General features: G+C 39.4%; 1 long non-coding RNA gene across 1 annotated transcript in view; it reads left to right on the forward strand.

The window, feature by feature from the left end:
- The window catches only part of LOC111940189 (uncharacterized), a 67,554-nt gene extending 50,763 nt beyond the window's left edge, over positions 1-16,791 (forward strand). The window contains exon 10 of the long non-coding RNA XR_015285068.1: positions 16,627-16,791. This is a non-coding gene — a long non-coding RNA (uncharacterized LOC111940189). The remainder of the gene's footprint in view (positions 1-16,626) is intronic.
- Positions 16,792-24,679: the final 7,888 nt, after the last annotated feature.

The raw sequence follows: 24,679 nt of genomic DNA on the forward strand, positions 1-24,679 counted from the left end.
TGGTCTTGGTACGTGGTACCAATTTTCTGCAATTTCCCTTTGTTCCTTTTGTAGAAAGCTTAGAGAAACTTTAGCTGTTTCTATAAAGTGAAGAAGATCTTGCTTTAGCTAAAAGGACTTTTCAGTCAGCGGTTGTTTTTTTTTAAGGGTGAAGAAAGCATCCCCTGCTGGGAATTAATAACACTGGCTACTCCAGGAACATACAGTCACTTCTAATGGCTATATTTGTTATTAATGAAGCAACAAAAAGGTGACTTCACTGATTTGCTTTAGAAGAATCATAAAGTCCAAGAAGATTTAAGACTGGTGGGTTAGCTCTGTTAGAGACTAATATGTGTTCAATTTTAGGAGAAAATGCGTTTTAATCACACAAGAGCAGAAATCACTTATATTATAAAACTACTGGAGATTAATTTTCTTGTCTGTAGATAGAGTTCCTTGGAGAAAGGAGTTATATTGACCCACTGCAGGTCAAGAATTAAATTTTTTAGACCTGGATATGAAATTTAGCAGGGTACTGTCCCATGAAATATTGTTTTAGTCCATGTTTTTGCACAGGTATCCAGGTGTGTGGAAAATACAAACACAGTAGAATAGACAGAACATTTTTGAAAGCCTTGATTTACATGTGAAACATTAATGTCTTTTAGTTTGTCCTTGAATTGTCTTCTGTGCAAAATTGTTTGTCATTGAGTTATTCAAAGGCAAGAAGCAAGGACTGTTCATAGTCTGACTTGAGTTCCTATGTGCAACCTTACTGAAGAGTGGGTCAAGCAGAATTATGGTCCTGAGTGTATCCCAGTTGCTACAATGCTGTAAATCAGAAGGTAGCACCACTTACTCGCTGGAGAAAGAGGCAACATCTTTTGACATTTGCAGTGGGGCTGGCTAGTAGGTGTTTTGGTACTGGTTGATATCTGTGGAGGTCTGGTGTACTTGCTTGTGTGTGATGGCCACATTCCTTCAGAAGTGCTCACTGTGTTTAGCAGGATTTAGAAAGGTTCACAGTCCAGCTGGCTGAGAACTGCTTGTTAATGCTACTGAGCTAAAAGAAAGTTGGTGAAGAGGAGCTGTTGGTGGAGTTGGAGGATCTTCTTCAATAAGTCACTGAGCTGGGGAGAAAAAGTGTCTGAACTTCATGCATGGTACAGCTGGATCAAAGGAAAACAACAGATTCACCACAGCTTTACCCAGTGCAGTGCTGGTGCTCAGGAATGAAACCCCAGTCCTGTGAGGGAGGTGGAGTCTGCTACAGTCAAAGTGATTGCTGAGGTAGGGTGGGGTTGGTGCCACCCTGGGAGAGGCACAACCCTGTAAGTGGAAGGTGCAGCTCTGGGAGGGTACAGGTGATGTGTGGAGCCAGCAGCAGGCTCTGCAGGTGAGGCTGGAGCTGCACCTCTTGGCTCAGCTCTTTGGGACTCTCCAATGGCCAGCAGGGAAGCTGAGGCACCAGTCCAGCCATCTCTGCTGCAGGCTTCCTTAGTCCTGGTGCTCGAGTGCCTCCTGGGGGTGGGAATGAAGGTTTGGGACAGCTCCTGGGCCTTTGAGTTTTCTCTCCTGATTTTTACTTCTCCCTGTCAAATGGTCCATTTTCTAAATGATGGCTTGGGCCAACCCTCTGTCTCCTTTTGGGCAATTTACTTCCCAAGAGAGGAGATAAGCTCCAGCTTTTCAGATATCTCAGCTGTGTCTTACCTGGAAGGGGAGATGTGATGGCACCTTTCCCAGCACAATGGCACTTGGCTCCTGGCTCCTTAGGATCTCCACTTGAGATGGGCTATCTTGTTAGCAATCTGCTTCTTTGTGGCCAGAGCAAAAGAGGAGAGGACAGCAATTCAGTGCTGATAGTGGTCATGGCTCTTGTAGTGTCCTTGATGCCAAGCAGGAGACAAGAGAGACCTGTCTGCCCTTGGTAGCCTGAGATACAGGTGGTTTCTGCCCCTTTTGGTGCTAGCACCAGCCTGGCACGGTGTGGCTCATGATCCTCTGTTAATTTGATGATGGTGGGCCTTCTTTTTTTTTTTTTTTTTTTTTTTTCCTTGTCCTATCTGACATATTTGCTAGGAGTATGTAGAGGAACAAAACATTTGTCTTTCCCTGACATATGTCTCACCACAGGTTGCACTCTCCTACAGGGAGTTCTTGCAGGAAGAGCACGGGATGTGGCTTGTGGACCCACAAAGGCTCTTGCACTGAGCAGGAGCACAATCTAACAGCAAAGTCCTCCTTGACACGATGACACTCTGTACTTTGAAACGTTCACCAGAAGACTGGTCCACTATAAAACATACTAATCCCAAAAAGTCACTGTGATCTCTCTGATTTAAGCATTAGACTCACTTGCTTTGCAAACAATTCTCTTCCCTGGTTCTCTGGGAAATTTAAGGCAATCTATAAAAAGCAGAAGGCAATCAAAGTACCCATTCTTTACTGTAACATAGGCAAAAATATCCTCTCTATTTCTACCTCTGGTCTTAGGAGTTTGTCAGTATCTTTTGTGTTCTGTACAATATTTTCCTATTTCAATCAGGTTATCAGCTCTCACCCTGGCCATTGCACTTTACTGTGTAGAAAAAGGTGTCATGGGTACAATTTTTTTTTAATCAGTAGCACTCTTGCTGTAAACTGAAGCAGGGAACTAACAGGGTTTCATTGACTAAGGTTGGATTTTCACAGCAGACACCCTGGGGCACACCAGCTCTGCTCCTGATGTCAACCTTTTGTGACATTGATTTTAAGTGTAAGAGGGTGGCACAGCATACAGGATATTGAAACAGCACTGACAGAGTTAATTTACACTCTGGTTGGTCTTGATCTCTTGCAAGCAAAGGGTAATATCATGAGGTTATGGATGCATATATATTTGTGTGTGTGTATGTGTGTGTGTGATCAATGATATTTGAGCCAGCAGTATCCCAGGAGACCTTTAAATAAACAAGAGGGCCTCAGGTTACAATTAGGAAGTTCTAGGCTGATAAAAACACTTGATATGTTACATTTCATTAGGAAAGGTAAAACTTTCCTCTCTGTGCTTGTACAAATCTAGAATATCTCCTGTGCCTGGGAAGGATTTGCCCTTGCATTACAGTTCAGACTGAAAACTGATGTGAGCATGTGTCCCTTATTTAAGGAATAAAAGATGGGGGAAAAACTGCTGTTTTGGGGTACTGGGTGAAAAGTGGCAGCATCAGTGCCAGTAGATAGTGTCAGGTGAATTTTGTATATGCTTCGTTATGGGATACTGTGGGACCTGGGACTTATCTGTGCCAGGTTTTATGAGCAGTCTGTAGCTCCTTTTGGCTGTGCTGGAGCTGGCCCTGCTCTAGCAGTGCCTTGAGGGTTTTTTGTGCACCTCTGCTCCAGAAGTTTCTGCTGTAATGTCCATCTCACCCTCTCCCATCTGGCCCATGTCAGGGTGCAGCTGATAAGCCCTGTGATTCTCCTTCTGGTTGATGTGTTCTGCTTCACACAGCTGTACAGAGCCCTGACCTGAGAAGTGGCTTCTCCCCAGGTTCTGAGCAGGTTGTATCTTCATTCCCTGGCATCAGCACAGAGGGAGAAGACGAATCCACCTGCAGCACAGACCTCCCAGTGCATTCTGAGAGAAAGGCAAGTGAGCAGTGAAACAGGGAAAAGAGGATAAATGAAGAAAATAGGCACCTTGAGACAAATATTATATGATGGGCAAGATTAAGTTACCTAAAGGGACTAAGGTAAAAGAAGCAGGAGAAAAACAAGATGTTTTTAATGTGGTGCACAAACCCATTAATCAGCCTAGAATGTTTTCTGTGTAGCATTCTGTGCCCTACACAGTGTGCAAGGTTTATAAATCTGTCTGATCTATATGGAAAATTTGTGGGTCAGGACAAAGAGAAAATGCAGCATCAAATAGAAGAAAGTAACTGCAAGTAAAGTCAGTGATAAAGAAGTATTCAAACAAATACAGGCTACTGGAAATGACAGCTTTAAATGCTTGCACAGTGGGCCTCTTCTTGAGGCACCCTGTTATTAAATATAATGTTTCCTTATTGAAGATTTGGAGATGAGCAGCTTTGATAGTATGGATTGCAAGTTATTGTCTGTTTCTTGAGCTTCTTCTTGTTAGTTACAGAAGACCCTGAGTTACAGGATAATTAAATGAAAGAACCATTTCAAGGAATTATCTGGATAATTAGTTATGATAAATACGATTTTGCTTTAGAGCACTGAAATAATAGAAACCATTGAGTTGAGACAAGAAATCATATGGGATGCCTTTCATGTGAACATATTTATTATCTGCTTTAATTAGCAAACCAAGTCCTAAATGCCTAATGTAAAGTATTTGTCTAGAGTTTCTGCTTGTTAAATGACTTAATTTCTAAAAGTCCATTATGCTGCAATTTATATACACATCTTTCTATGGCTACATTAGTGACAGGGTTTTACAAAAGGGCAACAAGGTTAATTATGGAGAAATGTTAAAGGAGAGATATTTTGAACTAAGTTGGATTTTTCTTTTGTCTGTTGAGTCCTTGATTTGAAAGTTTTTGTATATATATGACTTCTAGTGGCTGAAACCCTTAGACTATTAAAGTCCACAAAAGCTACTACAAAAAATGTAAATTCTATGATTGAAACTCACCAAAACAAGAAAAGTCTGACTGAGATTGAAATGCTCTGAAACTTTTTCTCTTATGCCTAACCCTGGATGCACATCCAGGTGATAACCCAAGCTCTTCTCTGGCAACAAAATGTTTCCCATAACAGGAATTTCTGAAAACTCTCCATGATCAAGAATACCCAAGGAAGCTGATCAATGTTAGCCTTTCTTACTAGAATTTACCAGTTTTGCGTTTTCTCCAGATCTCAGTTTATAGATTTTAGAGATCAAATGGCGCACACAATGAATTCTTGGGGTAAAATATCCAAACTCACAGCATTCCATTTGCACCTAGAAATCAGTCCTATGAAACTTGCTGTCACTGTTGGCATTCTGGGTATATCAAACATGCATTATTTATTGCTGTTGGAGAGGATTTTTGGAGGCATTGGAGAAATGACTTGATTTGTAATCAAGATTATATGGGAAATCAGGATCTCAGGGAAGTTGGCTGATGGAAAAAAACCCCTCTCTAAGAGTTGTAAGGCAGTTCATTAACGTAACATCCACCTCACTTGCCTTTAATATTATCCTGATGGTTGGAAAACCTGACCTGGACACAGAAAACAGAAGAACCTTGTTATCCTTTCCATGGCTTGTACCTGATCCCCCCTATTAGAGACATGCTCCAGATTCCTGCCTCAGTCCTGTAAATAAAAGGTTTCAGGTTTCTTTTCCTTGTGTGCTTGCTGTTAACACACTGGAGAATGATAGTTTGATAGCTTAATTTGCTTTTCTCTTTTTTTTTATGGTAGCATTTAAAGGAAACAGCATGCTGTTGACAAGTGTTGTAACATTAAAACTCCCTTAAATCCAGAGTCCTACCACTGGCCTGTCAAGATTGTTTTTGTTTATTTTTCCCCTGTGAGTGGCAATAAAACTACACTAAAAAAATATTAGGACTTTCATCTGCTGTGGATTTAAGGTTAATTTTAAGCCACAAATTCAAACGAGGCTTCCTGATACTTTGGGATATTGCAGTAGTCCAGAATAAGGTCTCAAACACACCTGAGCTAATTTCAGCAGAAAGCTGATTTCTGTCTGCTGACTCCTTTCTGAATGCAAGCAAGACTTGGCTGGATGTCACATAGATCTCACCCCAATCCGGCGGGCCCCCACGGCAGCACTTGGGGTGCACTCTGCAAAAACCTTTACAGGAAGAGTCTCCTCCCCTGGCAGGAAGGCAGAGGAAAGGTCCCTTCCCACTTAAGCCCTACTTAGGCTGTATTTTGAGAAATTAAGTGATTCATTGACTGTGTATCACCCTTCTGACCTGCAGTAAATTTTACCTCTTAATGCAAGAATTGACTAGAATTCTTGTAATTCCTGAGCCCCTGCAGAGATCTGCTGTGCTTTCATGATTTTCATTGAGAATTTGGGGGTTTACTTAAGTTCTGTCTCCTACTGAAATTTAATTTCTCAGCATTTACCATCATTATAACCAGGCCTGTCAGTCTTTGGAAAATGAAGCTTGTTCACAGCAGCAGGAATTTTCAAGAGCTATGTAGTTTTGCAAAGTATATCATATAGCACTTTTTTCCTTAGATAGAAAAACTATTTGACTGTTTTCATATATTTGCATGAGTACTTTCGGAAATATATTCTTTGGTAAAAAGAGATGGGATTTGGAGTCTGGATGCTTGAGGTCTGGTACTTTATTAATGCAGTGTTTTCCCTTAGATTGAATTATTTTCCTTTCCCTATGCTCCCCTTTGTAATGTAGTATATGACTTAAAATTATTCTCCTTGGAAAAGTTCTGGGTAGAAAATGTGTGTCAGGCATTTCTAAATTCTCACAAAAACATATTTTTTGTTAAAAAAAACCATCTGACACCTAATAAACTGTTAACTCTTAGAAAATTTATTAATTTATCAGAAGGGTTTCTCAAACATTTTACTGCAAATTTAATAGAATATTTAATCAAAATTTATCAAATCTATTCCTTAAATAAAAATAGTAGATAAAGAGTTTTTAAAAATAATTCTTACAGCATTTAATAGATATTTAGCCAGAAACTTTCATAATAATTAATTTCATTTTAAGCAAGTCTTCTGTGAAGTAATTTTGATGCCTTGAGAGGCTGCCTAGAACAGAGGCTAGACAGTGTTAAAGGAATAAAGTAGGTATTTATTAAGAAGGCCTTCAAAGGACACACCTTGGGCAGTACAAGAGCCTGGCTGAGGCTACACCCAAGATGGATGAGGAGTCATGGGTTTTCAGCCTTTTATAAGTTTTGGCCTGTTTATATATTGGGTTAATTGTTCAATTACAGCTTCAGATTGTGAAGTCCCATCCTCTCAGATTGCACTCCTCAATTTGTTGTCACTTTTTGGGCCTGAAGCTGCAATGGTGTTTTTTGTTCTAGGGCTGGAAAAGGATTGTTTTGTCTAACTAAACTGTGAGGAGAACTTGCTAACACTTTATGTGAAGTTCAGAGTTATATTCTAATGCAGTACAGAATCTAGAAAATATGAAAGCTAAAACTTAATGCATCACTTTGAGGTGGGGGAAAACCCACATCTTAAGAGTAGTACAAAATTGTAGAATCTTTTCCTAATGGGTTTGATTTTTAGACTTGATCAGTTCCAATTGCTCTAAAGTATGTTTGTGTATGCTGTGCCTTCCTCTGGAAGTACATGTTAATATAAAGGCCATGTAAAGCAAGAGAGAATTGTGAAGGATTTTTTTGATAGGAGGCATGGAACAGGAATGGCAGAGTCCTATTACATGTTGTCCTGAAGGACCCATCAGGATGGTTGTGCCCTGCACTGTGCATGATAGAAGAGATGCTTCTGTGATGAGCACAGCTGATTTATACCAGCATGTTCAGCCTGCTCAGGAAAGATCTCTCTATTTTTTATGAGGTACAGGATTGAAAGGATTTCTTTGTCTCATTGAATTAAATCCTCCTGCAGTCCCAGGCAGTCACCTTACCATGTTGCCTCCCCAAACCAATAAAGCTCCACTGTAAAATACCTGAATTTCGTGCCCCTTAATGCTTCTCCAGAATTCCCTTCCTCTGATGGTTAGAAATCATGCTCCCAGCCTAATCTTATTTATGTCCAGCTTCTACCTTTTTGTTCTTGTGCCAATACTGGCCTTTAGCTTAAATAGCTCTTCTCCTTCCTCGGCGTTTACCCCTTTGATATGTTTATAGAGAGCAATTATATTCCCTCTCAGCCTTCATTTGTTAAACAGTTTCTCTTTTTAACAAAGGTTTATATTTCCCTGATCATTCTAGAAATTGTTCTTTGCACCTGCTCCAGTTTAAATAGCTTAAATTCATCATTTTTGGGAATGTGGATCACCAGAGTGCCCACAGGGCTCCACAGGACATTTCAGTATTTCCCCATGCAGTGGCCTGTGCAATTACCTTTGCTCACTATCACTTGTGATAAAATAGCTCACTCATGTCTTCCTTCTTGTCAAATTGATGCCCTCCCATCTTCTACCTGAATTTCCCACCCAGCCCTGCTGTTCTCCTCTGTAGTATTTAATACCTTTTCTCCAAACTCCTTTCAATTATCACGTTTTATTGTAGGGCGATGCTCACAAGCTTTGTCTTATCAGCATATTACTTAACTGCCTTCAAATTCTTTTTGCTGAGTCCACTAAAATAAATACTGCTGAATAAGACTGGCTATGAAATCCATCTTTGAGAACACCTGTATTTACCTCCTTTCAGTGCCTTGCTGAGTAGCTGCTCCTATGAAATCGTATTGTCTAGGTCATTTCCCGTACAGATTTATATATAACAGATGTTCTGCTCAAGTCCAAATACACTGTAGAAAGGAAGTTAGATTAGGCCAACCTATTTCAAATTAAACTATTTTGAGTTTTATTTTACCATGCCCCCTTATTTCTGTAACTTCAATTATTGCTTCTTTGCAAATTGATTGGGATATGTCACTGAAATTTTTGACTGGTATTTTTGATGTGTAGGTAGTGTTTTTGCTATTGCTATCATAGTGTATTTCCATATGGTAGTTTTCCTAGAGATGCTTGGGTAGATATCATTTGGACACATCAATTGCATAAGCATTTTGACTTTTTGTTCCACCTCATTTTAGCCCCTGTTTTTTAGTGATCTTACTTTTCTGCCTTTATTCTACATCTCTGAGTATTCTGTACTGTCACCTTTAGTGGAACTATGCTAAAGTGAGTGAAACTTTGCTAAAGTGCTTGTTTAGCTCATGGGTCTATGAAGATTATGTTTAATCATCCCATCTCCAGTGTATCATGTCCTTGCTCTTTTCTTTAATATTTTTGCATCAAGGCAAGAAAAGGTTTACTGTGAATTTACTTTTCCTTTGAACACTTTCCACTAATGTTATGACAGTTCCTGATTTATCCTTTATATAACCCTCCAATAACTGTCATCATGTCATCCATCCACCTCTTTTTGTTGTTGTTTTGTTGTTGTTGTTGTTGTTCATTCACTCTTTCTATCAGATATTTTAAGTCTCTGACCATTCCAGGTGTTGTTTTTTCCTTAGTTTCTGATCTAAAGTATTCAAAGTAGACACAATAGTAAAGCAAAGACTTTACACAATGCTGAGTGAGTAGTTCATATATTTCACAGGCTATCTTCTTGCTTTTATATTGTGTTTTTGTGCCCTTATGCCATTTGTTAGCAATGTTAGCCCTACATTGCTGAACTGCACTTATTTTGTAATCCCCTATAATCCTCACACCCTTTTATGCTGAATTTCTACTTAACCAGTTGTTCCCTGTCTTGTATTTGTGCAAACTGATTATTCCTGCCTAAGAGTTGTGCCCCATGTTTGTCCTCTCACTTGTATTCAGTCTCATTTTTGCAAGTTATTTATCCAATTTTCCAGTGCAATTTGAATTTCAGTCTTGTTCTCCTCTGTTCTCACAGCTTTAGTCATTGTAAATTTCATAAGCATATGCAGCATTCCATCATTCCCATCATTAATGGTAATATTGAACAGTCTTGGACTGTGGACAAAGTTGCAGGACTGCAATAAGTATGTTCTTTTATTTTGATAGCAGTGTATTGAGTGCTGCTGTCTTAGGATAAGGTTAAGCAGTTGTTTTAATTACTTATCAGTCTTCATCTCTTTCTTGTAGTCACCTTCACTATAATTTTTAATATGGATTTCCATCCAACATACTCTATGAAGTTTTTCCTTTCTCCATACTTAGAATGCATATACCAGATTTAACTTTATCCAAATGACTTAGAGGGTTTTTTATGCCTTCTCATTTAGGTCTCTGCGATCTTTGGTTCAAGTGACTTCAATAAACAGGTCTTAAAGCTCACCTGCTCAAAATAAAAATACTGTAATGAGCCAGGATTGTCTCCCCTTTGATACAAGTTAATCTGAATTATAAACTCCTTTTCTACTATTTGTTGTTTGATAATGTCCTTATCATTTAACTGTCTACATTGTCTTCTGTTGGCTCGATGATTGATCGATGAAGAATTTTTCTGCTACCAGCCTAGAGGGTATTGGTCGGTTTGTTGACAATAGGCCTTGTTTTTTGGCCTGTTTTGAGGACTTCCTTCGTTTGGTTTGCAAAAGACTCTGCTGCCACAACATATATTTGGCTGGGTGCTGTTTTGTAGCACTGTCTCTGACATTCCTCAGTGGGAAGAGCAGCGTCCTTGGTTTGGTATTTGGGTTGCTTTTCGCTGTGCCTCTGTGCAAGGGAGTCCTGAGGATGCTTAGGTATGGCTTCAGAATCTGAGTTGGGTGTGCTGAGGCACTCCAGGGACTGGGGAATAAAGCAGGGATTGAGACCCTGTTTTAAGTCATGTGCTTGCTCTTGAGCCCAAACAGGTCTAAAAGCAATGACATTATTTTGGCATTAAGCAGTCACTTTGGACTCACCTGTAACTGCTGCAGGTGGCTGCCCTGGCAGGGCTCAGGAGAGATGCAAATCTTAAGCAAGACAGTAATCTATCAGGTCTTCTTTGCTTTTCACATGGGGCTATAATTTATATTAGAAATATTGCATCTTTTCCAAATTAGAATATTCCTCTCTCCTCTCCCATTAAGGGTTGTCACTGTAAAAACAGGTAATGGTGATCAGCATTCTTGATGACACACACAACTTTTTGTGCAGCTTTGCAGATGTCACAAGGAGGCAGTAAAACTTCCCTGTGGAAAATAATCCTGGATGTGAAATAGGACTTTGTTACAAGAGAGACACTTATCCATTGAGTTAATGTGTCTTTTTTTTTTTTTTTTTAATCAGATATTAGGATACCCAGATATTTGAAGTTGCCTTTTTCTGAGGAATTGATGTCTAACACTTTGATTTTTGCTTGGACTCTTACTGAATGAGAACTTGCTGGGTTGTATTTACACGATTTGGATAACTTTGGAAAATGAAAGCTCAGCTTTTGTCTTTTGTATGTATAAGATCTGATTCCTTGCTTTCTTTTTTTCATCTCTTTGAGCACTAAAGATTTACATGTACCCTGCTATGTATCTGAAAACTAGCCAGAGATCCCGCCAGATTTTTATGTAGGCTTTGTGCTGCTTGCAAGATTTTTTTGGAAGCAATCAGAGATACTGCATTTCTTTATTGCATTTTGGTATATATTCTTTCAGTGTCTCCAGATATGTTCCTCTGCTTTTGGATATATGAGGCCATTACTATTCCATTAACAAATTTCCAGTTATGGATGGTTCCAAAGTTTTTAGAACAAAATATTCACAGCTGTGACCCTTGGATTGATGAGCCACAGTGCAGCCAAAGCATTGAAAGGTTGTGCAAAACATATGTGTACGTATGTTTATTTTCTTTGATGTGTCACTAGCAAATTTGATAACATTGCTGGTACTAAAATGTTGCTTCTTTAATATTCTAAATTATCAGCTATTGTGAAACACTGATGTTTAGAAGGAGGGGAAAGCTTATATATTGCAAAACCAAGATGAAATAGACCTTGATCCAGGCTGTTTTCTGGAATGCTGTTTGGTGCTTGTGAATTCTGACTCTCCTTCTGGCTGTAATGTGATGCTCCTCGGTAGTGTGACAGCTTCAGCTTTCTGCCTGAATGATCTCATCACAAACACGCACTAAGAGTCAAAAATGAGAAGATGAAAACTCTCATATTGCTTATCTGCCCATCTTCTTGGTGAGGAGAAACTCATAATGTCTGTTCAGAACTTCAGACATAAAAATGCTCTATAAATGCTTAATGTCATTTCGATGAAGAGAGAGAAGGCTGAGAATGGGATATGATTGCTATCTATAAATGCATTATGGAGGTAAATTCTGCAAAGGGAAAGAGAGATTTAAGGTAGAGGACGATGCAGGCACAAGAAGAAACAGATGTAAGAGGGCCATGAATAAATGTAGGCTGGAAATTGGAAGGTTTCTATTTTAGAGATGCAGTAGCCTTCAAGACAGAGTCACAAGCCAAAATCTTCCCTGATTTTCAGGAGTTTCAAGTCTTAGAGTCCTATGCTGTGGTATTGCTTGTGCAGAGGGAAACTGAAATTCTGGGAAATCCTTTCCATTGCTTACTGGGCTGACCAGAGAAATCTTTGGCTACAATCAGATGTCCTTCAGAAAGTCTCACCCCTCACATTATGGTCACAGCCTGAAATTTTTATTCCTCAGAAGGAAAGCAGAGACGTAGTGTGAACTGGGTGTGTTTCCCCAAAGAAAACATCTTCATCCCTTCTTTAATTGACTTGTACCTTATGTCCCAGGATAGTATCTCTTTGCATCATTTATCCATAAATATCCTGCAAGAGCAAATTATAACTTCCTGGAAGTGGGGTACAGAAGCTTTAGTGAAGCTCGATTTATGCACCAATACAGTTTTTGGTTTGTTTCTTTTTTTCCAGAGCATTCATTCCTGTGATCCTAAAACTCCTTCATTCTACTGTCAGGGAAATAGGAAAGGAAGGCTATGAAAAAGGTGGACAAATGTAGATCCAGTATAGCTTAATATTTAAGTGCAAGTAAAGTGGGTAGCTTCCAAGTGCAAAAAGTGAGAATGTTATTTGCTATTGAATCAGCTCAGATAATTTGGATTTTTGCATGGGAACTTAGGCTTCTCAAGGCCTACAGGAAAAATATATTACAATGAACATAAAGAGCCACATAGCAGTCAGCAGGATATTCCAGTTGGTCAACTTGAGTTATCTGGTGCAAGTAGCCGAGTGGAGGGATTTTTCTTTCATGAATGGAAAGAAAAGCTACTCCAGAGGCAGTTCACAGCAAGGACGTAACTCAGACTTTCATTGCTGCAAAAATAGCCCTGTGGGACTACCTAGCCAGGCTGGGAATATAATAGGAAACAGACAAAAAGCCTAAAAATTTACCATTTGGAAATCTACTACTTTGATGGAATCCAACTGAAAAGAGTTTCAGTGTGTGGAATTCTTTGTTGTTTAGCCTTAGGAAGGATCTTGAACTTTAAAGTTTGGAGTCATCTGCTACAACCTTCACAGGTAAGCACCATTCTGGACTAGATTTATGTGATGAGTAATATTTCTGCACCAAGGAATCAGAATTGCTATTTGTGGAAACACAAGCTTACTGATAATTGTACTCACACCATGCTATTAATTAGAGGCTAAACAATGATATTGCTGTTGCCATTGACAACTGAGTCTATAACCTTGGATTTTTTGGACATTAACATTAGGAAACAGAAATCTGTTCCCCATTTTCCGTGGTATAGAAAAGGAAGGAAGACTCAGGCTTGCAGCTGAAAAAAAAAAAAAGAGTAATTTGCAAAAAGCCATGCATTCAAGTTGGCCTCTAAATTTATATTAATTAACAAAGAGGGCCCTGGTGGATAATTTCCCTCCAAGTGGCAGCCGGGATGTCTTCTTGTGTGAGAGACCAAAATTACACTGTACTGATCCATAGTGACTGCAGGCTAGTGCTCAGAGCTTGGTTTTGAGGTGAAAATAATTCCAGGATTCCAGTTCCAGACTGATGAATTTAAACTCTTCTTGTGAGAATTGTGCCATAACCCAAAGGAAATATTTCTGACTGTGATCTTCATTTTCTGCCTATGAATTTCTGCCTATGTATTTTTTCCTTGGGTGATAAACCCTGTGTGATGCTTTGTGTTGCTAATGTGGTGCAAAGCATCTGCAAAGCTCTGTGGATTGGGGCTAACACTTCTTACTGGGAATGGGGATACATGGGGGAAACCTGGGCTCTCACACATTGTTTAAAAACCAGATAGCAGATGTCTGCTATCTACAGCTTGCTTTCCTGTGTTCCAACTTTTCCCTACAGAAAGCATCTGCTAAAGTTATTTTGAAGTAAAACACATGGGTTAGGGAATAATAGAGTTTTTTGGTAATATATGAGGAACTTCACAGTGTGAGGTCATAAAGCCATTGAGTGTTATCATCCTGTACGAGTCCGATCTCTGTCAAACCACAAATCACCCCTCACAAAATAGTTTAATGCTACAAAATAAATGTTGCTCTATTAGTTCTTATATTCCAAGCTGATACTGGAAGCCTAACCATTTTCATTTATGGCCCTTCTATTTTGTGTGTTTTTGTCAAATTTTAAATCACAGATGATTTAGTGCTGCCTGCATCAATGACATTGATGTCATCTGTGGAACAATACTTTCCAAGTCTGTTAAACTTCCCTGAAGTACCTTTGCTGAGACACTTTTCCATGTTTCTAATAAGTGGTTGGGTCGTTAAAGAATTGAGGGAGGATTAAAAATGAGGTGGGAAAAACCTCACTCTTTCTGAATCTACAATTACTGTGATGTTTTGACTGGGAAGCACTTGAGCACTGCCTCAACTGGGCAATCTTCTCTCAGTGTATCATAAACAGTATTTGGCTAATATATTGCTCCTACTTGTTTTATGCACCTAAATAATGCAGACCATCAGTGGGCTGAGAAAGACCCCAATAAACTGGACAAAAGTAATGAACTGTGTCTATATTAGGATACAGAACCCCGCAGAGGTTAGATCTCACCTCCCCATTTGTTTTCGTACAGTATCAAATACAAATTAAACTGCCATATATTTCTAGATGTGAAATCCTCTGGATAGTAAAGATTATTAGCTTTGGAGGATAGGTCTACATAAGAAATGGCAGCGTGGGAAGCACACATTGCTTGTGTTGATTAAACTGGAGCACACATACCCCAGTCCCTGGCAGGGTTGCAGCAGTCCCACTGGAGTCTGTGCTGCCACAGCTTCTCACTTCCTGCGAATTGCACTGGATTGAATCTACCATGGGACAAGTTCCTAGCCAGCACTTCAAGCCTGCTTTTGTCAGCTACATAGAGATGCTGTGAATGTAAAACAGAAGGAAACCTCTTACCAGAGTCAAATACATGTCCAGCCCCACAGCTGAGCTCAGAGACTCTTTCCTTCCCTGTGGATTCAAGGGTTTCTGTGCCAAGGTGGGTGATGGCAACAGGTCACAGACATCTGCAAGGCCACTGCTGCCCCTCCTTCACACTGCTTGTGCAAAGGGTGGCCACTGCAAAGAGAAAGCCAAGATTGGCAGGTTAAACTTTTTTGGTTAAAAAAAATCTGCAGACTTCCAGAGAAGAAGCCACTGCTCTGCAGGAATTCTTCCTCTAACTGCTCCGTTTAAGTGGCAAAGTTGGATTACTGCTTCTGTTAAAGGAAACATACAGGACTGGGAAGGAGACTTCAGAGTTAATTGAGTGCCATCCCTGGCTACTGCAAGCACTATTACATCTCCTTTACTGTAAGAATGTATATTAAAACTAGGTTTTTTTTTGTCCCTCTTGTTCCCTTCAAAAAACTAATCTAATTCTTGAGTCCATATATTTCAAGCTCAAGAAATCCAATTTAAGGCTTGTACTCATTTTTTCTTGGATGAACTCTGATTTAAGCCTAAATAATTTAGTGCATAACAATCATGTTCCTTTCAGTCTCTCTGTCTCAACTTTCTTCTTGACTTTTCACCAAAAATAAGTTCTTCAGTCCTTTGATTATCCCTATAATTCTTCCTTGTACCTCTCCCATTTAGAATTTTATTTCTCCCAATAGCAAGTATTGTTCCCCACCTCTACAGAAACAGCTCTTGTTTATGTGTGCTTGGATTTGCTTTTTTCATGTTTGCTTTTCCTCTTATTAGTGGCCTACAGCCCTCCTACAAATCAACAAGCAGAAACAAATCTTTCTTCTTAACAATTTCCAAGGGTGGAGCATTCAGCCTACAGGATAATTTCTTGCTGTTAGTCACAAAGATTGTTATCCTTCTGTTGGCACTTTAAGATTTCCTTTTATTTTGTTAAATGGTCCTTAATGGTTATTCATTCAATCAATCCCTTTTTTTGTGAACTGTAACCCAGTTCTTCTCATCAGTGAAAAAACCTTTCCATTTGTGAGTTATTTTCCTTTATTAGCGTTTCTGAATGTTTCTTCCCTGATTGTTAGTGACTTTTATGAAGTTATATGAAGTGAGGTCAAAGCTGATTCTTGAGGAACGTCATTTCCTAATTTCCTTTCAGCCATAAGCCTTCCCTTTCAAAAAGAACACTCTGTCTGACTTCAGACAGCTTCTCATCCTCACAATTTCTCTGCTAATCCCCATCTCTTCCTGTTTTACTATTAATTCCCAGTTTGTTATCATAGGCTTTGCTAAAGTTAAGACAGATGGGATCAATCACGTCCTTTGTCTAGAGTGTAGGTTATCTTGTCAAAGAAATGTATGAGGTTAATCTGGTACAATCTACTTTTGTTAAACCCATGCTGTATTTTATACCATTTTCATTTGACCTCGATGTCTTTAATTATCTTTTTCCTTAAAAGCTGTTCTGAAGCTTTACACCACTGAAGTCAAAATTCAAGGACTATGGTTATCCACACTCCTTCTCTCCAGCTAAATACAGGCACTATATTTTTTTCTTCATTTGGTTTACAGTATCCTGCTTGGCAGATTTATTACAAAGTATTGCTAGATTAACAAGAAGTTTCAGATTACAGTAGTGCACTTCTGTTTCAAACCCTTTATATTTTTGTTTTAGCAGGTGCTGATGATTATTGGGAACTCTTGAGCAAACAAAAACAAGCCATGGAATTAAGGGTTGCATACATGAAAGTGTACTGAACAGAGGACCACAAGTAAAAAAAGTTTCATGGCAGTTTGGCTAAGAAAGATGGGGAGAAAAGTGGAATTTGTCCCTGGATAAGTGAGTAAGGCTGATGTACCTCAGCTAGGGCAGGTCTCACTTTGTTGTTACCTGTCATAAGGGGAATTACCTGATTGCCCAGTAAAGGGAGAAGCTAAACCAATGTAAGCTTCAATCTCTTGACACTGTGGAGGAGGCAGCAACACTGGGTTGCTTGGCTGATGTCTCTGTTAATTAAAAGCACAGATGAATATTTATACCAGAATCTGGGAAAGACCCACAGGTATGGGAATAATATAACCCCCAGTGCACCTCCAAAGAGGATAGGAAAGGCAAATCCAGCTGGTCAGACCTCAGCTGACTGACATGAGCATGAGTAGTGACATCTCCAAACCTGCAGATGATATTAAGAATGTTTTTTGGTTAGTCAAGTACTGTGCTCATAGTGAGTAACTTCAGAAAGTGTTGTCCACAAAACCCAACAGATGAAAAAAGTGCAGAATTAGAGAGGAATAATCTAAATTGTGATGGTAGTTACTACTCAGGGAAGAGGTCTTGATGTTGTCCTTGATGGTCCTCTAAAATCACTGCTTGGATATCATGCCAGCCAAAAATCAGCACAATGTGAAACATCACTATCAATGTACTGAGAGCAAACCAGAAAACACTATTTTGCTCTTACCTAAAACTTTGATGAACTTTCTGAGTGAAGAACTTCACAATTTAAAAAGGACATAGTGGACATAGAAAAGATAATGGAAAGGGCAACCAACTAAGAGGGTGAAGAAGGTTCCTTATGAAGAAAAACCAATAAGACTGTGATTTCTCAGGATGGAGTGGAGGCTAAGGGGAATATGATGTTGTTCATGACAGCATCAATTGACAGCTAAGTAGCACAAATCCAGGACCACATCTAGGGTGTCTAGCCTGAGGTCTGGTGTCTTGATTTGCTAACCTAGAACAGACTTTTTCTAGTGCAAGTCTAGAACAAGAAATATGCATTGAAACTAGCAGAAATTGGTTTGAAACAGACACAAAGAACTACTTTTTACATCAGAGAGTTAATATCTGAATCTTTTGAAGCAGGAGGCTGTGAATGCAGATTGCATCCGTGGGGTCAGAAAGGATATGCACAAATTAATGGACATCTATTTAGGTCCATAAAATGCAGGTAATAGAATAATCTGGGATGTACACCATAAAGTCTTCAGCCCAGGAGCTCTGGAACCTGCAGGAGTATTAGGAGGATAAATAGTTAAGTAACTGCTTCTCTCTCTGCTAATACAGAGTACTGGGCTAGAAGGTCTGACCCAGCAGGGCTTCCCTATGCTTTTTGTTTTGCAGGTTCCCCTGACAGCATGGGATTTGTTGTTGTAAGTGGATTTCTGAATGGGAAAGGCTGTTTCTCAAAAGGGTTCACAGCTGTTTTCCAGAGGACTCATTCCTATTCCAGTGGGTACTGCTGTGTATTGCCCAGTCCCTTACCAATAGGTCTGTCCTGACCTCAGCTAAGACTGTGTATTTGATTCTGGCTGGTGGTCAGAGATGCTCCTTATCCAGCATTTCAGCCTGCACAGGCAATCTCTCCGACTAAGAAGAAAAATAAAAATATATGTACACATATGTGCACAAATAAGGAAGGATAGATAGTATGGTTGTTAAAAAAAAATATTTTTGAGTAACTTTGGCTAGGGGTGTGTAGAGAGGCAGTTATTTATTTTATTGAAAACCTCATTAGCTTCTTATAAGCCCTCCCTCTTAGTCAGTTCCTCACCTTATAAATTCCATTAGCTTTGTGTGTGTTTGGGTAGTATAGAATGTTTGCCAAGACAGAGAAATCATAGATTGTGTTCCATGTCTTTCAGTTTTTTTTTCACCTGAGAGGGAATTTACCATTATGACCAATAATAAAAAGATGTAGCTGTATCATTCAAGGCCTTTTCAAGATAACAAGGTATTTTGTTTCTGACTTTTGTCTGACCTCACAACTGGCCTTTTCTAGTTTGTCCTTTAAAAATACCTGTGCATATGAAGGCAGAGGGATGATGCAATGCCCATCACAACAGAGTCCTCCAGAGATTGCAACTTTGCACAGAGAAGCATTGTTCCTGAAAAAAGTTCTGCTGGGGGAAAACAGAGATTGGGCATGCTGATGCAATTGGATGGCAAGACTGCAGGGTGAGGAACCACAATTGCATTCCTGAGCTTATCAAGAAAAAAAGACGTTCACAAGTATGTGGTCTTGGGAGAAGATGGAGCCTTTAAGGACAATCAAAATCAGACCAAACTAAACAAGGAGGGAGAACAATACCTCTGAATAAGTGAGGAAACAGAACAGAAATTCTAATAGACCCAGGTAAATAAGGTTTGGATCCAATTTAAAACAACACAAACCATTAAATACCAGCTAAGACATTCACAGTGGTAAGATGCAGAGGGATGCAAATGTACTAAATTGAGCACGACGGTGAGGGACATTATACAACTCCCACATGGTACAAGTCAACATCTGCTTTTCCAGGAGGATGGTTGTGTTCAGTGGAAGGTCCTGCTGAGCTGTGTGCTCCTGCCTAGATAGGGGCTTGCAGCAGCCACTGAGCCCCCTCCAGGCTTCACTGGCAGCCTAACGTGCTGAGAGACTGGAGGTAAGAGACAGCACACCCCTCTCTGGAAGACAATAGTTGTGAATATTTTAAATATTTGTTTAAATGATTTGTTTAAAATCAAATGGTGAGCCTCAGAGCATGGAAAACTGGCAAAGAGAATTGAGAAGGAGTAATTTCAGCTCAGCTGATGCCTGAATCCTGCCTTTGCTATCAAAAAGCGCACAACAAAGTGGCCCTGCTCTGTCTTGCAAGTGATGACATAGAACTGACTGCATTTCTGCCCTTTATTCAGTGCCCTGGCTAACACAGCCTGGAAACTACCAAGTACTTAAGATTCAGGCAATCATACTCCTAAGAGCATTTTTGGGTTGCATGCAGTATCTCTCTTTAAATTAAATACTTAGGAAGACTTTTTTTTTTTTTTCACCCTTTTATAGTTAAAAAATATTCCTGACATCTCTAATACAAAATAGGAACATCTTGTAATTTAAGATCAAAACTTTTATATAACTGAGATGACTATTTTACAATAACAACTAACTACCTAGATTCATTATACTGTAAACTGCAGTATTTGGCACCATTACTTCAGTGCTGTGTTAAAACAATGAAAGGCTTAGAAAATCATAACATGGTGACTGATACAGAATTCAGATTATCTGCCTTAGGATGATGTGATGAAATATAGATTTGTGTGTGCACAAGTTATGATTTATCTTTGAAACTGGAGGCATATGAGACTCCAATTCTATGTATAGGCTATGTGACAGACTGTATTGAAAGCTGCATTCTAAATTGCACTGTTGTTCCAATTGACTTCTATGTCTATTTTGAATTAGACTGCAAAAAACTGTATGTGTGTGTGTGTCTGTGTGTGTGTGTGTGTCTGTGTGTCTGTGTGTGTGTGTGTGTGTGTGTGTGTGTGTGTGTGTAAGTCTTCCTGTGAGAGATTTACTCCATTTTCTATTGGGAAATAGACTTTCCAGTTTCCTTTATTCCCCCCTGAGAAATTAGTTAGTAGATTCTTAAGAATATTGCTGAATAATATAGGCTAGCAGTAGGGATCTGTGTTCCCATGGTTTCCAGTTACTATGTCTTTGAGGAAGGGGATTGTGGAAAACCTTTAAAAAGATTATATTGTTCTAGGAATTCTTCCTCTTTTTCTTTTATTCCAGGGCAAGGAGATTTTGTGGTTGGTAGTGAGGCAGACAGGAATATGAACACAGTTTTGTGCACCCCAAAAGGAGAAGCAATAAGAGTTTGTTGGTCTCCCAGAAATGTAAAGTCTTGCATGAATAACAGGTGGTGTTTTGGTTTTATTACAGCCCATTTGTAACCTTGTCAAATTCTCTCTGTGTTCCACTTTTGACGTGCCTTTGGAATATTAAATTCTAATTCATAATATCCATACAGGGACAGATTTGGAAAAGAGGTAATTTTCAGGTTAGCACTGGGGCAGAGGAAGGGCAGAGGGATGGACACAGTGGGTAGCTCTTTCCTGCTGAAGCTGTTGGGATCCCTGCTATGGCATTCTCTCCATCAGGGACAGCTCAGTCAGATCTGTGATACAAAACCTCGCTTGAACCCTCAGGACTCAAAGATGGCTTTCCAGGATTTTATGACTTTCCATTCACAGTTTAAAGCATAGAATCAATTTATCAAACTTCCCTCTATATTCAAAGGATGAAAAAAGGGTCACATGAAGCTATGCCTGCCTCAAAGGGCAGCACAGGGCAGCAGGATCAGTAGAGCCAGGCTGCCCAAGGTCTGCACTGCTGCCTGTTAGTAGCTTTAACATCACATTAGATCTAGGGTGCCACACAGGTAGACCGTGCCAGGTGTGACTTGGGGAGCCTCTTTTGGCTTGGCCTCACCTGAAGGGCATCCAGTTTGCAGTCCAGAGACTTCCCCATTATGAACTCAAATGCAGGAAACAGAAATATTATGTAACTTCAAAGCCACTTTCCTGAGCTGAATTAGCTGGTCCACTTTGAGCAGAAAGCCCAGTAGCCTGGGCACTGTTTTTCTCTAGAGGGTGTGCATAGTCTTTGCACTGTGCAGTATAGTCAGAAAATTTCAGGAGAAGTGGGGTGTGAAGCAGAGGCAAAGAACTGTTAATTAAATGATTTTCATAAATAAAACATAAGAATAAGCTACTATATTTGAACCTAGACTATTATTTTTCTTCTTGTTAGGAATCTGGAATGAACTTTGCCAAAATATTAAGATTTCTGACTGACTTGTCACTCCCCCTCAGACATCTTTCAAATGGGTCAAAATGTAAATGCAGTATCTTGTGCATAAAGTGAATTTTTCCTCCAGCAGCTGATTCACTGACAGGAAGAGTCTATTGCCTAGCTACAGCTCAAAGAAGATTATTCTGAACTTTCAAGGTGGAAATATATGCTTTTTGGTGCTGAAGATCCTGAGTTTGACTCTCAGTGTTTATGACACTGCAAGAATGGAAGCTTCAAAGTCAGATTTTTTACAGCATAACGTGGTGCCACTGTACCAGCTGACACCAGTTGGTGTTATAGGCTGCTCTCCTGCTTTGGCAGAAGTAGGGGTGTAGGAACAGCCTCTGAGGCAATGGTGAGGAGGAGCTGTTCTCATGGTTCATCTAGCAGTGCTGCCACTTTTTCTTGCATCTCCCTGAGGAAGATACCTGCAGTGATTATGAATTTGGGTCAGTCACTTAGGAAAGTCCTCAGCTACTTGTTGCACTTCTGGCATTTTAGAGGAAACTATTCTGGCCAAAAGGCTGTGGCTGGGGGGGGTAGAGGAAATAGGAAGCTGGCTTTGGAGAGCTCAGTATGTTCAGTCATATGCCTCAGTACAGTTTGAGTACTGGTTTTACTCCCAAACTGGTTTTATTCCCAAGCAGTTGAATTTTAGGGTTTTAGAAAAAAGGCTTGCAATTGAAAGGATTTTGAAAGTTTATCTTTGAATACATACCTTTGGTGAATATCAGCTAATGCAGCTGATTAAAGAGAATTAAAGAGAAATATGTCTGAGTATCATCAAGGGGCTCATTCCTTATATCAGCTGAAGCAAATGCCTCCAGTGTAGCTGGAAATGTACCACTTCGTGATAAATAATTCTTTAGGCATTTATACTTTGTTTTGCATAGTAGTGTTTCACCCAAGATTCTGAAAATCCAAATAGACTTAAGCATCTTCTAGAAATTGTGACTTCTGATTTTTAGCTATAGGTAACCAAGAGGCATTCTCTAACACACAAGGACAGGATCTCCTCCCTCCTCCTTTTCTGTTTTGGGTTTCTTAGAACATTAGGCAGAAACTCTGTCCCATGCAGCCCCTCTAGCACAGTTGATGACTTTCCTCCAGAGAGTACAAGCTCTTTCCAGCAGGTTTAAGATTATGAGGCCACACCTCTGATTTAATAACTACATAATGTGATATAATACTATAATGACTCTACAGTGCATCTGGGAAACTTGGGGCAAGTATCCATCCTACTTTGCCTTCAAAATTAATTGTGAAATCACATCACTGGTAGCTCAGTGACTATCTCAGAACATACAGACTAAATTAGAAGAACCTGGTTTCCATTTTGGATATCATCTATCCAGAGATAAAATTTAAGGACACTAGTCTCAAAGACAGGCAGTTTTCCTGAACCTGTACCTCAACACAATTTCAGCACATCTCTCTCTCTCTCTCTCTCTTTGTGTCATTCTCTCAGAGTATGTTCACATTCCAATGTTTGCTGACACACTGATGACAACCTTTCTATATGAACAAGGGCCAATAATAGCTTTTGAGAAAGTATTATTGAAAGGTGTGTTAAAAATTGCTCAGTGGCCAGAAAGCAGTCACCTTATTTAAGTCTGAGTGAAACATAAACAGCCAGTTAGAGACTTCTGAAGATGATAAATAGTCTGTTTGCATAAATTTAAGAGATTCACTAAGCAATGGCTTCATTTTATAAACACTAAAATCCAAAATATCATCTAAATAAAATATTGTATATGGCCACCCTATTAGGTTAGCTATTGCCTTTAAGGAAGCCACATACCTAATGGATCTAATTGTTCAAGGAGCACTCTAAAATTCCATTTTTTTTGTAAAATATGTTAGATCATGTTCAAAAATAGTTTAGTGATTTAATATTCTTCCTAATTCTAGAGCTGGAATCTGAAGCAAGCATTGAAATGGTCTGTTGAAATTGTAAATAGCATGCATTTGGGGAAAAAATAGCAAGTTTGTGCTAAATGGTACTTCTAAATATTACAAAAATAATGTTCAGGGCATAATTGTATTTCATTAGAATAGATAGATGCCTGGCAACAAAGCTGAATAAATGTATAATAAATGTATACATACTGAAGAAAATTATATCTTGATGAAAAACCTCTTGTTAAGCTTAAGCTGTATATGCACAAATTTTGCTGGTGCACACAATGGGAGATACTGAAAATGAAAAAAAACATTAAACTACTTTACAAGAATTGCATTTACAGGACATGGGAAAAAGACCTTTGCCTTTCTGGAAGGTCCTGGAATATTTATTTCTTGATTCAGGCAACACTCCCTTCAGCAAGAACAGCTGCACACAAGTTCATAAGAGAGCATTATATGATACCCTCAAAATTGATTAATGATAATTTGATATTTTGATGCCCACTAGAAAATATTAAGGCATTCTCAATATTGAGCTGGGGAAGTGTAGGGTTTTGATTAATTTCAGAGAAGTTTTAGGCATTAATTTCCCCTCCTCCGAAGCATGAACTGAATCTGATGGTGTTCAATGTGCATAAAAAAAGCAGGGCACATGATGTTTCATTTTGGGGTCTGAAAAATTGGAGCAGTTTTAAAAATATTTGTAATGATATAAAATATCACCTACTGTGGCATGGTCCTGGCTATTTTAATACACATAACTTAAAAGCAGGTGAGGATAAAACTGTGATCCATGTGTGTGCAGGCCAAGTGGAAGCTCAACACGAGTAGACTCCTGGATGTGTTCTTGGTGATGCCAAGCTCAAGGTCTATGCTCCTGGAGTAACCATGGCTCTGTCCAGTAAGTTACAGCTGTCAGCTGCCAGTTAGTGTCTAGTCAAACTGTTGGGAGCTTTAATACTGACAGGGAACAAGGCTGTGACAAAATGCTCCTTTTGAAATATAAGTGCTTCCCACTGCGGCCCCAAACAAAAGTCACGTGTGCTCCGACGAGAAACAAGGTAAGTTGTTAAATATCATAGAATTATTGAATGGTTTGGATTGGAAGAAACATTAAAGATCATCTAACTCCAACCCCTCTGCCATAGGCAGGATCTTCCACTAGAGCAGTTTGCTCAGAGCCCTGTCCAGCCTGGCCTT

Source organism: Cyanistes caeruleus, chromosome 3, assembly GCF_971803275.1.
Source record: "Cyanistes caeruleus chromosome 3, bCyaCae1.hap1.1, whole genome shotgun sequence".
Lineage (NCBI taxonomy): Eukaryota > Metazoa > Chordata > Aves > Passeriformes > Paridae > Cyanistes > Cyanistes caeruleus.